Genomic DNA, 14,942 nt, shown 5'->3' with positions numbered 1-14,942 from the left:
AGGACTCAATCACTCGGTTAGATGTTGCCCAGTCCTTAATGTGTGTGTTTGGGGGCGGGGTGGCATATCAATGTGAGTATATGTGTGAATGTGTGAGCATATGAGTACGGATGCATCTATTGCCAAGAGAAACAGCGTCTGGCTTTAATTTTGAGATCTATAAGGTCCAAGGTCTCGTGGCTCTCGGCATGGTGAGCTCCCCAGGCTGGGCCTGGCTGCTGTGGTCACTGATCAGCATTGCCCATTGCTGGTTGGTGGTTTCACAGCTCTGGCAGCAGGCACCCCAAGGTGGGTGAGGGAGAGGTGTATCTCAGTGAGCCAGACCCCGCCCCATGGGGCCTGGGAGCATCAGCACAGACTGCATTCTGGGGGAGCCGGTACAGAGCAGGGAGCACCAGGGTGATATGTTCAGGGCGACCTGCATGGCTGAACCTCTGGGATGCTGTGCTTGGCATCAGCAGGGTAGGGGCCTTTGTTCCTAGCTACAAGCAGTGCCAAGTTCATCAGAGGCACTGGAGCTTTCAGCAGCTCCTCATCCCCCCAAAATGCTCTCCCCCATCAGTCCTGTGTGGCCCCGATGCACTAACCTGCTGGCCCTGTTTCTTCAGCTGGGAGGGGAATGGTACAAGGGCTGGATGGGGCTAAAAACATGCCGGTGTATGGAGTGCTGGCTGCAGGTTACTGTGCGTCTGGGGGAGCCAGCCTGATCTTGTCTCTGGGGCCCCACACTGCAAAGAAAGGGAAGATCTTCTCTGTGGTGAAGGAGGCCATGAAATTGAAGATGGGAGCCTCATTCTCAGTATTGTAAAATGGCACCAGCCCTGCTTCAAAGTCCAGGGAAACCCGGATCCTCGCAGGGCTCCCATTCAAGGTGTTCTCAGGGGAAGTGCGAGTCTGGAACTGACCAAACAGCCCAGATCCCCTTCTCAAGTTAAAAGCTCAGACAGCTCTATCTTAACATGGACTGTCTGGCCATCCCCACAGCCCAGCCTGACCCCGCTGTGGACTCCACCACCCAGTAATGTCTCCCCAAGTTGAATCCCTCTGCACCCAGCATACACAGCTTGAGATCAAATCTTCTGGGGTTCCTGGCCAGGCTTTGGAGGCTGTCTCCCATTCTCACAACCTTCCCATCTGCAGACAGGATGAGCTTGGGGTTTGCTGTGTCCAGATCCAGCACCACATTGGCTGCAGACAGAGAGAATCAGAGAGTTAGAAACCCGGGCCAGGCATGATCTGGAATTGACCTGACTCAGAACAGACACCTGCAAAGTGCCCACCAGGCCCACTCCAGAGGCAGGCATGGGCTAGAGACCTAGTGAGAGGATTGTGTGAGTGAAGTCACTAGAGTGGGGCAATCTGTGTTTGCCACATCCAGCCTTGTTTGGCTTCCAGAAGCATTTGCCAAGCAGCCCTGGTACCTGTGTAGTTCCTGTGTGGTGTGTGAAACCACATGGAGAGTAGCTGGTGGGAAAATAGTAAAGACTTTTCATGGGAGATTTTGAAATGGCCCATGTCCCCCAGGGTTCAAAACGGAATGATTTTACACATACTTACCATCAAAAAAGGGGAAAAAAATAGAAAAAAGAAAACTTTCTTCTAGTTACAATAAAGCCTGGAGATTTTTAAAAACAATTCTTTTTTCATAAAAATGCCTGTGTTTGAAAAGAGGTTGGTTTCTGGGGGAAAACCTCCACCTAGCTCTCATTCTGAAATTGGCACAGCTGTCAGTGGGTTATTTGGATGGAATCTGATGACAGTATTTGGTATTCAACCCAGCTGAGTGCTGGTGGTCTAGGGCATAAGATGCATGTGTCCCACTGAGACATGCAGATCACCAGATCAGTACTTCTTATATTATTACATGCATTATGATAGCACTTTGAAGTCCCAACCAAGATTTATAGATTCTGAGGCCATAAGGGGCCTCCTTTTATTTAACGCGTGCTTTTAAAGGCCACATAGGCCTGGTCCAGACAGTGTTTGTACTGATTTCTCTCCTTTGGTTCAGAGGTGCAGTTTTCTACTGAAACAGCTAAATCCATTCACCGTCTAGTGTGGATGCAATTATACTAGTATAAAGGTGCCCTATTTAGCTTATTTCCTTTCCTTTACAGGAATAAGGCCTGGTATCACTACTTTGGTTAAGGGTGTGATTTTTTTTTACCAATACAGTTAAATGATACAACCTCTAATTTGGACACAGTTATACTGGTATGAAGGTGCCTTATACTGGGACACCTTATCTGGCTTCCAGAACCAGGAAAAACACCTTTATATAGGTACAGGCATAGCCATCTGCACACTAGGTACAGTTGTACCACCTTAACTATGCTGGCACAGCTACAGCATTACAGTTGTCGTGTGTAAACAAGCGCAAAGCCTAAACAAAGACAGTGGTGTTTAGCCATGTGCTAGTCAGTCCACAGGTGTTCGTTCCCTCTGGGCCTTGGCAGGCTGACAGGTGTAATTAGCAGTATGAGCAGTTAAATGAAAAACTCCTACCAGGACACAGCTTTGTGTGACAGGCTACATGTGATGTGTTGGGAGGAGAGGAGGACTTTTAACTCACCACATTTTGCGGTATACATCCCTAAAAAGGAAACAGAAAGGAATATATTATGGTTAATAAGAAATTCTTTTTCCAGGAATGTACATTTAAATGATGGTATGAGGCCTGGTCTACACACAGTGCTTGTGTCAGTAAAACTGTGTCAGGAGCGTGATTGTTAACTGATATACTTACACTGCTACAAGTGTGGATGCAGTTACATTGGTAATAAAGAGGCCTTTACTGGTATAGTTTATTCTCGGTCCCTCCAGGAAGAAAGGATACCAGTATAAGCATATTTATACCAGTAACTACACTAGAGGGCGGTGTGCTGCAGGTTGGTTGGTTTGAATTACTGCTTTCTCCTAAAAGAGTGGTTTGATTTCCTAACCGAAAGCAATTGATGGTACTTGATACATTTAACTCCTGGATCTTAAAAGTTTGTTTTACTTGAGAATTCATTTTCCTGGGACAAGGTGAGGAGCAGAGAGAGGAAAGGCCAGTTCCTGCCTCTGCCTAGTCCTTGCGCTGCTGGGGGAATGTGCTGCCCTAGGGACAATGTCAAAAGAAACCCTCCGAAGTGACTCCTTTGACTGTGCTCTTTTATTGCGTTTGGTTCAGAGACTCTGGATTCTCTCTTTATCCATTGCCGCTATGGAAGAGCTAGCTATGTTTGCATGCTTGGTATCAGCTCAGAGGCTTTTCAAAAAAAACCTCTCATTAGGACTTGGTCACTCTGTACACGTAGATTCAATTTATAACTAGTTTATAATAAATGAGTAATAGGTGTTTTAATAGAGGGTAATTAATTTGCTATAGAGGGTAATTAAATTGAGTCCAGCAGGTCAATAGGTAGTTCATATCCACCTTAGGCAACTTCTAGTGAGCTTATAACCATCTCTGACATATACTGCTCATATCTGTAACATGCTTATGACATCCAGTCATCAGTTTATAAACAGCTTCTAAATGGAACCTTAGTATAAAGAGTGAGTGAAAAACCCTTCCAGCCCTGGTGAGGTGGTGTGTTTTACACCTGGTGAGCTATTTGGAAATGGTTTGGAAATTGATGTCTATGTTGGGGAGATGGCATTTACTGGAATTAACATTTAGGATTTCCATAGTGTCATCACAACTGATGTTATTTTTAAACAGCGACAATAAATGCATTTTCAATAAAGCTCCTGTTTGAAGCAAGCTGTGAAAGCCTATAGAAGGGCTGTTTGGGTGGTCAGCTGGCCTTGTGGTTTGGGCGTCTGCCTCCCATCTTTCTGTCAGTTCAGGGAATCCCAGCCCGCTGGATGAGATCCAAGCTGGACTAACCTCCTTGGGGCCAGAAGTCATAGCTCATGGGTGAGGAGGGAACCTGGGCCCTCCTTCTCCACCAGGTCCCAGCCCAGGACCCTGAGAGTGCAGCATGAGACAGCCTAGGTTTGGCCAGCCCCTTGCTCAACTTCGCCTGGGTCCCTTCCTCCCACCCTGCCTCTCGGTTCAGGGTGTGCTTGGAGTTGACAAAGTCTTTGCTTCAAAACTCCAGTGTTGGGCTGATGACTGCACCCTCTTGTACCCCTTGCCCGTGATTCTCCCTCCCTCTTGGGGGTGTCTCCAGGAGACTCCCAGTTGGATATCCTTGGGAGAAGTACCCTCGTCTGCTGCTGCAGAGCCGTGTTCCTCCAGGTAATGGTCTCTCTCTTTGCCCCCTCACCTGGGGTTGCTGAAGCTCCCATTGTGCTGGGTATCTCCCCAGAAGCATGCTCAGCGATGCCTGGGCTGCCCGGGCCACTACTGCTGCAGCCCTTCCCCACTTCAGAGCTTGTGCAGGGTTTGTAAACCCCATCACAAGGCCACATCCAGGCAGCTGACACCCCCAGGGGTCAGGAAAGGTGAGCTGCTTGGACTGTGGGCGCTTGTCATGGGGGGTTGGGAAGATTGGGCATCTGGTGCCAAGTCCCCGTTCAAACTAGGGTGCAAAGTTCATTCAGCTACCAGGTGCAAACTTCTCAGCTCCTCATTCTGGCCAGACTTCCCAACAGGGCTGGAGGCTGCACACAGTAAGGGGCTGATCTCTCCAACGCCGACCCCATACAGCACGTATGCACAAGCATTGGTTTCAGTCTTTAAATTCACTGGAAATACACACTGCTGAGAGGCTTTGCAGGAGTGCAGCATGAGTGATCAGTGTGTTGTAGGACTGAGACCTAGTCAAGTCACTGGAGCAGGTCATTTGCATACCTATGTAGTGCACATGCAAATCAGGTAATTATATGTGCAAATGAATCTAATGGTCCATTTACATTATGCTGAAATAAATTTGTTAGTCTCTAAGGTGCTACAAGTACTCCTGTTCTTTTTGTGGATACAGACTAACACGACTGCTACTCTGAAATCTTTACATGTACAGTTACCTGGTCTGTATTTGTGCAACCAAAGAACCTGCATATACAAATTGAGAGCAGTAGTGCACACTTAACATATGAAAATCTAGCCTTGAAAGTTTATCCTCTCATTTACCTTTCTGCTGTGTCTCTGATTCAGTCTATTTCTCTAGCCCTCTTCTCCCACCTAGCTGTTCCTATCTCACCATCCGTCTACCACTGTGTTATTTCTGGAAGAAAATCTCTCCCAAGTGACATTTTTTATACTAATGAGACTGTGTACCTCATTCCCACAGGATGTCACGGAGGCCAAGAACTTTACAAGAGTCAAAGGATTAGACATTTCGATGGCTAACAAGAATATCCCATATAATAGTTAATACTAACAACAACATGGTTTAGAAGGGATATATAATCTTGAGTATCATGGTGCAAGCCAATCTCTCCTGATTGGAGGTTAGGATGAGATCTTCAGGGGCGGGAGGGGCGATTAACCCACATCTACCACTGTGGGGTTCCTTCACCTTCTTCCAAAGTATCTGGTGCTGGCCACTGTCAGAGAAAGGACACAGGGCTAGATGGACCTTGGCCCTGATACAACCTGGGGAGTCCTATGCTGAATCACACTCTTCACATTTTCTCCATTCGTGGTTTTTACCTTATATTTTGGAACAGACGAATCGCCAGGGCAAGGCATATTTATCCCTCATCCAGAGAGGGACTCTCAGGGAAAAGGAACCTGAAACACACAACCCAGGACTCACATTAGTTGGGAATCAAGGATTTTATTCCAGATAAGTTTATCCCTGGCAGGTTTCATTTGAGCCGAGAGGAAATCTGCTATGGATTTTGAGAAGCACCTCAGCGATGCAGGAACACAGATGCTATTGGAAGTCAGAAACCCATTGTTCTGATCTTAAAACATATGAATCTGTGAACCTTTCTGGAGGGAGAGATTGAACAGGGCTTGTCAAAAGTATTTAGAGATAAATCAGGAATGTTGAACCCAGAGTTCCCAGGGTTTGCTGGATGACCTCTTGGGGGCCAGGGTACTCAATATTTAACAAATTGACTCCCAGCATCTATGCTGTAGCCACATGACCTTAACCATGCTGGAATCTGCAATGACTTCAGGGCAGCTTCTGCATCAAGTTCTCACCTTTTCCTCCTGTCTCAAATGGTATTTCCCCTATGACTCAGCCATTGCTCTGTGAGGGTGTATAGCCACAATCGGGGTGGGTGTGTGTGATGACTTTAGCTTGCTTACAGCTGTCCCAGCTGTTGCTGAAGTGAATTGGGTGCCTGGCAGTGGTTATGTTCTCTGTTGTGATGGGCTACATTACACATCGTTACTGTTCCCACAATGCCAGGCTCCAGCTGTATTTACCTTTGTGTCCTGGGGACCTTGTGAGTCCTGAAATCAGCCCAGAGAGAGAGAGAGAAGTGAAAATTCCTGCAGGAGATTCATACTGAGCCACATTCAATGCAGCGTTAATGCCAGTTCTACCCTATAGACTTCTGTCACATGGCTATGTCTGTAGGGGGCTGATGGGGTGTGATCACAGAAGGACAGAGCTGTGCCAGGAAAAGTGCCTAGCAGAGACACAATTATACCAACAACTCTGCGCTTTTACTGTTTTAGTTTGATTCACGGTGGCCGTGGGGATTTACAAAGTGCCTAAATGCCTTTTGAAAATATAGACATCTAAATACACTATGTGTTGCTATGCTGAGTGCAGCGGCACCTAAATACCTTTACAATCTGGGCCCACGTGATTTGCCCAAGGTCCGCCAAGGGAGTCCGCAGTAGCATAAGGAACTGAAATCAGATTTCCCATATTAGCACCCTCCCCCTGGGCCATCCTTCCTCTGCAGGACATGCTTTCAGCTCTCTCGAGCTGTGCTGAAATCCCCAGTGAGGGCTGGTACAATCTGCACACCACGCTGCTCCTCCTGGACGGTGCGGGTGCCACACAATTCACACCGCAGCAACTACTTCACACGACATTCAGAATGCTGAGTTGTGTACCAGGAGGCCAGCAGCACAAAGGGAACCACAAAGCCTCCCAAACAACCTCAGAGAAACTTTCTAGACACAGAAATGTCACAGTTGTGAAGTCTGATATCTGCTGGGCTAATCCATTGGCACATTCCCCTTTCCACGGCTAACCAGTCCTCTTGGGTCATGAGATCTTGCTCCTTAAACTTGGTTCTTGCCTGTGTCATTAAGAGTGGGAGAGACAGATTCCACATTTCTCTGCAGTCTCCCAGCCCCTCACACTCTCTATCAGTTTTCCCCTCTCACTTCTGGGAGGCGTGCCACAGCTGGGGGACGGAGGCAAAAGCTACATTAAGTGTCTTGGCTAAGGTCAGTGAGGATGTCTGTGCCTGAGCTGGGACTCCTAAGCACCAGGCCCGTTCTCTGTCTGCTAGCCCATCCTGCCTGTCCCAGAGAAAAATGTTTCCATGGCAGGTTGATTTAACAAATAAAACTTCTCAGAGGGTTAGAAAAGCAGCCCTGGTGTACTCCCAGCATTTGGCTAGGGGTGCGGGTGTAAGCAGGGTCTAAATGAGCTCTCCCCTGACAGCTAGCTAGGGAGGGGGAAAGGCTTCAGCACCAGACTGTATTTACATGAACACACCCACTCTGCCTCAGTGTCCAGCAGACCGTGTTGCCAGGGTGATGAACTTTGGGTGGTGTTGGGTTACAAATCACTTTAGTACTAAATGCAGGGGTAGTGCAATGTTGCTACCCTTATTGTACGAGTAAAGGGCAGCAGAGCTGTACTTAGCCTGTCCTGACTGAGGGGGTCACCCTCAAATGAACAGAACTTGCTAAGCCAGGGGCTCAAATGCCAGAGCCCTGTGAAGGTAAGAGGTGTGGGTGCTACCTGAGAGCCCTAGGCATGGTTTAACCTGCTCCCCTCCCCTCCCCTCCATTCAAAGCTAGAATTACTTAAAGTTCTCTTAGAAGTCTTTTGTGTTGTTTAGTGATCCTTAGAACTGGAATCACTTGTTATGGGACAGCATTTCTGCCCAGCCTGCTTCAGTGGGGAGGGGATGTTCCTCACTGAGAGCTGAGTAGAACCTCAAGAGACTGACCTGCAGAGGTTACAGTAGAGAAGCAGGTGGCAGCAGCAGGTGAAAGTGTGCATCAAGCAGCTGGGAGGGCAGCCTGGGGAATGGAGCTGATGGAGTGGCCAGTGGAGCAGCGGGTGGGGTAGAGATGCCATAGCAAATGCATAAGTGGCAGAGCATGCAAGGTGCCTTCTTCCCTCCCCCTGGTGGGAGGTGAACTCAAAAAGACGCATCTCTGAACCCTGGGGCCTCACTGACCAAGGAAGGACAACCACTGTGGGTGGCGTGTGGTTAGGGAGCAGAGAGGGGCACAGTAAAGGAACTTTTGGTTGTTGAATTCAAGAACCTGAGGCAAAAGACACTGCCCAGCATACTCGGGGGGGGGGGGGGGGCTTTTGCTCATGGTTGACTTCTGCTTGCGTTCCCCTAATTAATGCTGGGTGACTTCTCTCCTTTCATTAAAAGTTTCTTTGCTACACTCAGACTCTGTGCTTGCGAGAGGGGAAGTATTGGTCCCTCTTGGAGGCACCCAGGGGTGGTGTGTAATTTTCCCAGGTTACTGGGTGGGGATCGAGCCAGTTCTGTGTTGTATAGTTGAAAAGGAACCCCTAGATATTGAACCTGGCCCTGGTTGCTGCCAACTCCACCTGGCAAAAGGGTTACGTGGTGTTTTACCCAAAGAGTTATACTAATACAATGGCTTATAAAGAGACTGTATTGCCAAGTGGATAGAGCAGTAGACAGGGAGTCAGGGCAGCCTTGGTTCTAGTTCTGTCACTGGACTTTGGGCAAGTCATGCCCTATCTGTGCCTCAGTTTCCCCATCTGTAAAATGGCAGTAATGCTACTGACCTCCTCTGTTAAGCACATTGAGATCTACTGTTGATAAACTGTGATCCTGGGAGCTTGTTCCCTTGGTGACAAATAACTGGGTGTTCCTCTGCACTCCCAGTTCCAGGCATCCATTGTCTTCACCTGTAAAAAAGGTACCCTACTGCTTGTGTTTTCCTGTCTAGAAACTCACCCAACCCACCCCTGCCCATGGGACTAACACTCAATCTAGTAACAAAAAAAATCTAGTGATGGTGAAAAAGCCCCCAAAATCCTGTCAGTCTGAGCAAGGACAAAATTCCTTCCCAATCCCTAATCTGGTGATCAGTCTGAGCCTGAGCATGTGAGAAAGACCTACCAGCCAGGCATCTAGAGAGGATTTTCGGCATCTAGAGAGGATTTTCTGCATCTCTTCAAAGCACTGGTCAACCCAATCTACTCCCATCTCCAGGTGTTGCCCATCCCTGATACTTCAAAGGAAATCAAAAATCAAACAGAATCCCAGAATACACCTGCCCAAGTGTGCACTGGAGAAAGCAATTCCTTCCTGATCTCTGCAGGCAAGTGGCTGAAAGCCTGAAGCATGAGAGCTGATTATAGTCAATATATTTAGAGAAAGAGAGAGAGAGAGAGACAATGAATGAGCCCCATCTCCTCATCAGGTCCCAGCTCTGTGTTGTTGCCCTGGGAGGCTTCCCCACCCTGCTTTTACACTGACCTAATGAACTATGCAGGGAGCATCTTTTACCCACGAATCCCCTCAGCGCTGCCAGCAGACTGCTCCCTCAAAGAAAAGTCCAGGTTCTCCTGCCCAGCTTGTGGGAAATGAGCACTGAATGCTGCAAAATCACCTTCTCAGCCCTGCAAGGGACATGAATGTATTTGTTTATCTCATGACTATGTCCTAAATTCCCAGCCCATACAGCATCTAAAAGGGTCCTCAGAGGGAAAAGCAGCCCCCAACCCCATTGATAATGCCTGGAGCCAGCCTGGCCCCCAGGGAGGGGTTCTCCAGCCCAGGGTTGTGAAGCAATCCCCTCCCTCAGGATGGGTCACACAGGCACAGAGGCAGCAGCCCCAGGGTGCTGGGGACAGAGTGGGAGTTGGATCCAGAGCGTGAGACCATCCTACAGTTTGGGGGCTGGGTCTGTAGCCTAGTCTCTGAAGCGCTTCCCTGCATGATGTGTCGTGATGGGCAGACAGAGCCCAGACATATCTGCTGATGGCATTTCTGACACCCTAGAGGGGAATGAGAGATAGAGCAGAGTCAGTGCCCTGGGACCAGCTCAACCCCTCCTGCCCCAGATGGGTCCCTCTGCTCTCCCAGCCCCCACCCTGCCTGCTGGGGAACAGCTCATTCCCAGGATTCCAAAGGTTTGAGTTCATATTTAAACTGAACTGGGAAACTCTTGGCTTTGTAATGACTGGGGTCTGGCTCGGGTTTCCAGCAGGCAAGAATCATAGAATATCAGGGTTGGAAGGGACCTCACGAGGTCATCTAGTCCAACCCCCTGCTCAAAGCAGGACCAATCCCCAGCTAAATCATCCCAGCCAGGGCTTTGTCAAGCCAGGCCTTAAAAACCTCTAAGGAAGGAGATGCCACCACCTCCCTAGGGAACCCATTCCAGTGCTTCACCACCCTCCTAGTGAAATAGTGTTTCCTAATATCCAACCTAGACCTCCCCCACTGCAACTTGAGACCATTACTCTTTGTTCTGTCATCTGCTACCACTGAGAACAGTCTAGATCCATCCTCTTTGGAACCCCCTTTCAGGTAGTTGAAAGTAGCTATCAAATCCCCCCTCATTTTCCTCTTCTGCAGACTAAATAATCCCAGTTCCCTCAGCCTCTCCTCATAAATTATGTGCTCCAGCCCCCTAATCATTTTAGTTGCCCTCTGCTGGACTCTTTACAATTTTTCCACATCCTTCTTGTAGCATGGGGCCCAAAACTGGACACAATACTCCAGATGAGGCCTCACCAATGCCGAATAGAGGGGGAATGACCACATCCCTTGATCTGCTAGCAATGCTCCTATTAATACAGCCCAAAATGCTGTTAGCCTTCTTCGCAACAAGGGCACACTGCTGACTCATATACAGCTTCTTGTCCACTGTAACCTGTGATACAGGAAGGCCAGGGAGCAGTGGGAAAGTGGAAATATATAAGACCTAGGCTAATTAAGGTGTGGTTCCCTGAAGACTATGGAGGGTTGCTACAGGTTAATTGGAGCACCTGTAGTCAATTAAGGCCTTGTTAGCAACCTAATAAAACCCCCTGCTTCAGGCAATCAAGGGAGAAGGAGAGAGGACTGGAGCTTGGAGGAGGTGCTGCTGTGAGACCTGGAAGATCAGAAAAGTGGAGTAAGGGAGATCCTACCTCAGTGTCTAAGGACTGAAGGTACTCCACCTAAGCGGGGAGAGGGTAAGGACCTACAGGGGTTGAGAGGGGCTGGGACTCAGAGTGAGGAACAAACCAGACTTCTCCCCCATTACCACCTTCCTGGGCCCTTGGTGCCCCAAGAGCAGGGATAAGGGGTAGTATCTTAGTACTGCCCCCACACACACCAAGACAATCACAGGATCTACCATATGACATTGGCCATCTTGTTACAAACCCCTAGGTCCTCTTCTGCAGAACTGTTGCCTAGCCACTTGGTCCCTAGTCTGTAGCAGTGCAGGGGATTCTCCTGTCCTAAGTGCAGGACTCATGCACTTATCCTTGTTGAACCTCATCAGATTTCTTTTGGCCCAATTCTCTCATTTGTCTAGGGCCTGTTGTATCCTGTCCCTACCCTCCAGTGTATCTACCACTCCTCCCAGTTTAGTGTCACCTGCAAACTTGCTGAGGGTGCAATCCATGCCATCCTGCAGATCATTAATGAAGATATTGAACAAAACCAGCCCCAGGACTGACCCTTGGGGCACTCTGTTTGATATTGGCTGCCTTCTTGACATGGCGCCATTGATCACTACCTGTTGAGCTTAATTATCTATCCAGCTATCTATCCACTTTATAGTCCATTCATCCAGCCCATATTTTGTTAACTTTCTGGCAAGAAGACTGTGGGAGACAGTCAAAGGCTTTGCTAAAGCCAAGGAATAACACGTCCACTATTTTCCCCTCAGCCATAGAGACAGTTATCATAGAAGGCAGTTAGGTTAGTAAAATATGACTTGCCCTTGGTGAATCCATGCTGACTGTTCCTGATCACTTTCCTCTCCTCTAAGTTCCCTTTTCTCCCTTCCCCTCCCCATGTCAGCAAAAGGGGCAATGACATTAAAGCACTTTAACATGGACTGTGTAATGGCTGGTACTGGCTTCTTACCAGTACACTGTATTGGCCCATACTGGCTCACTTTCACCCCTGCCTGACTCCCAGCTCAGTGCCCACATCCACTAGGCTGCTCCACCTCTGGGTTTACTGGGCTCTAATTTCAGCAGTGATTGAAATCTAAGACTGGTGTTTCAAGGAGCAACCAGTGCCCCTGGACTTGGGCACCTGACTCTCATAGGCCCTCTGGGTGAATGAGCTGTTGGGGGAAACTAGCCCCTGACCCCTCCCCCTTTTTCTGAGGCCCTGCCTCACTAGAATCCAGAACACACCCACCACCCCTACTGCTGCCAGCCCCCAAGCACCCTCCCAGCTCCAGTCCTGGAGCACAAGTCAGATGGACAGGAGATATGGCTGAAGCACCTCCAGCCCTAGAGCCTTGTGAGCACCGATCCCACCCTGCTTCCCCTAGCCTTTCGGCCATATAAGACAGATTGGGAAGGGAACTGGAAGCAGGCAGGAGGGAGCCTGGAAGTGGAGCATGGGCAGCACCATGCCAAGTTGTTTGGCGAGGCACAGCCTTCCCTGTCCTGTGCTACCCGTCAGCCAAGAAGAAGGTCAAGGAAAGTGTGGGCCCCTTATTGAATAAGGGAGGCAACCTAGTGACAGAGGATATGGGAAAAGCTAATGTACTCAATGATTTGATTTTTTTTACCTCTGTCTTCACGAACAAAGTCAGCTCCCAGACTGCTGCACTGGGCAGCACAGTATGGGCAGGAGGTGACCAACCCTCTGTGGAGAAAGAAGTGATTCAGGACTATTTAAAAAAGCTGGATGAGCACAAGTCCATGGGGCTGGATGCGCTGCATCCGAGGGTGCTAAAGGAGTTGGCGGATGTGATGGCAGAACCATTGGCCATTATCTTTGAAAACTCATGGTGATTGGGGGAGGTCTCAGATGACTGGAAAAAGGCTAACATAGTGCCCATCTTTAAAAAAGGGGAGGAGGATCTGGGGAACTACAGGCCAGTCAGCCTCACCACAGTTCCTGGAAAAATCATGGAGTGCAACATTAACAGCATTTCACTACCCCTGCATTCAGTACTAAAGTGATTTGTAACCCAACACCAGCTGAAGTTGATTTTGTATTTTGAGCAACACCTCTCTATCTGCTAGATATCTAAGCAGAGTAGGTGTGTTCATGTAAACACAGTTTGCTCTGGAAATCTCTCCCTGTCCCAGCTAGCTGTTAGGGGAGAATTAATTCAGTTAATTTAGACCCTGCTTGCATCTACAGGAGATCCTCGTTAAGCTCAGTGAGTCACTCTGCTGGGAAATAGCCTTTGAAAGCACAGAGAATACATCCACTGAATAGTTCATGCCCATGCTTCCTCTCTGGGAGGTACCAAAGCACACTTTTCTGTATGGCTTTCTGCAGTTATGCCACTGCTGCAGAAAGGCGGAGCAGGGCCTGTGCTCAGAGGTGTGCCCATACAGCCAGGGCACTCAGAGCCAGGATCTACATGTCAAACGGCTAATCGGGGCAAACTCTGTGTGCATGCATTTATCCAGCTCCCACGTGCAAGAGTTTGAAAACTTGACTCAAGCACACCCCAAAGGCTCAAACACCAGGAGGCAGGTGAAAAAGCAGCCAAAATGCATTATTTTTTTTAAATACCAGAGTCGGGGGGGCTGCACTCATGATTTAACTTTTGTGGTTGGTGATACTGGAGTTAGCCACCCAAATCCTGTCCTGGGGTGTTTGGGTGGGGGGAGAGCATGTGGGGCTTGGAGGGGGCACTGAGAAGCCTTTGGGGACACTAAAGCATGTGGGATTGGGGGGTGCTGAGCAGTCCCTGGAGTGTTTTTTTTTGGGAGGAAGTATGGGGGCTGTGCCCTATCTTGTACCTTATCAACTACAACAGAGCTGGCCTGGGACCTCGAAAGCCTGGATTTCAGCAGCCTACCAGGTGAGCTGGCAGAGACCCGGGCAGGTTTCTGATGGAGCAGGGCTGGAAGTGTGATAAAGCCATTAGCAGTACTAAAGGATTGATTACTCATGGCTAGTAGTAAATGTAATAAGCCTGGATGATGGGTCTTGTTGCTGGGCCTAAACGCTGGTGTAAAAGTCTGCATGTGTATTTTGCTTTCAATACATGCCTAAAACAGTTATTCTCTGTATATCTGAAGATTTGTTGATATACTTCAGGTGAGTCTGTTATTCTTAAACAGTTATTAATTCACCAAGTGCCCTGATTTGAGACAAAATCAGAGACAAAAGTTGACCTGAAGAGAACCTAGTGCTAAAAATGGTAAGCTTATGCTCCCTGGACTCAGTAAAAGTGTTATCCTTATTAAATCCCATCACAGCATTGGCTACGTCACCGATCTAATTGGCAAACACTAGTTTATTAGATTTCATCTTGAAACTCCAGTTGGCACCTTAGCAAATTCACAGAACTGACCCTCATTCAGCTACTTGTCATGCTGACTGTTTCCAAGGCCCCAGGCCCCAGGATGACTCAGCCATGCCAGGGCTCTCAAGGCATCCCATCTCTATGCCAGAAGCCTGAAGCCCTGAGAACCCCAGTTTCAGCCAGGGCTTTTGGTGTCTCCAGGCTCCCTGTTGCATGGCCCACATTTTAGAATTTGCATCAGAGGCCAAGCATTCATTGGACATGGAGAGTGACTAACTTTTCTCACTCAGGCCTTGTTAACACTGCAGAGTTAACTGGAATGATTCACATTTGAGTGTCACCACTCAAGTTGGCTTACTTTAGGTGTGAGATCAAGACCATCTGATGTGATAGGATTGAAATATGACCATGTAGGTCA

General features: G+C 48.4%; 1 pseudogene; it reads right to left on the bottom strand.

Annotated features, from left to right (window-relative positions):
* The window catches only part of LOC127049503 (erythroid membrane-associated protein-like), a 36,391-nt pseudogene extending 33,800 nt beyond the window's left edge, over window positions 1-2,591 (bottom strand).
* Between the last annotated feature and the right edge of the window lie 12,351 nt (window positions 2,592-14,942).

This window comes from Gopherus flavomarginatus, chromosome 4 (genome assembly GCF_025201925.1).
Source record: "Gopherus flavomarginatus isolate rGopFla2 chromosome 4, rGopFla2.mat.asm, whole genome shotgun sequence".
Classification (NCBI taxonomy): Eukaryota; Metazoa; Chordata; order Testudines; family Testudinidae; genus Gopherus; species Gopherus flavomarginatus.
This window is presented reverse-complemented; position numbering and strand designations above follow the sequence as displayed.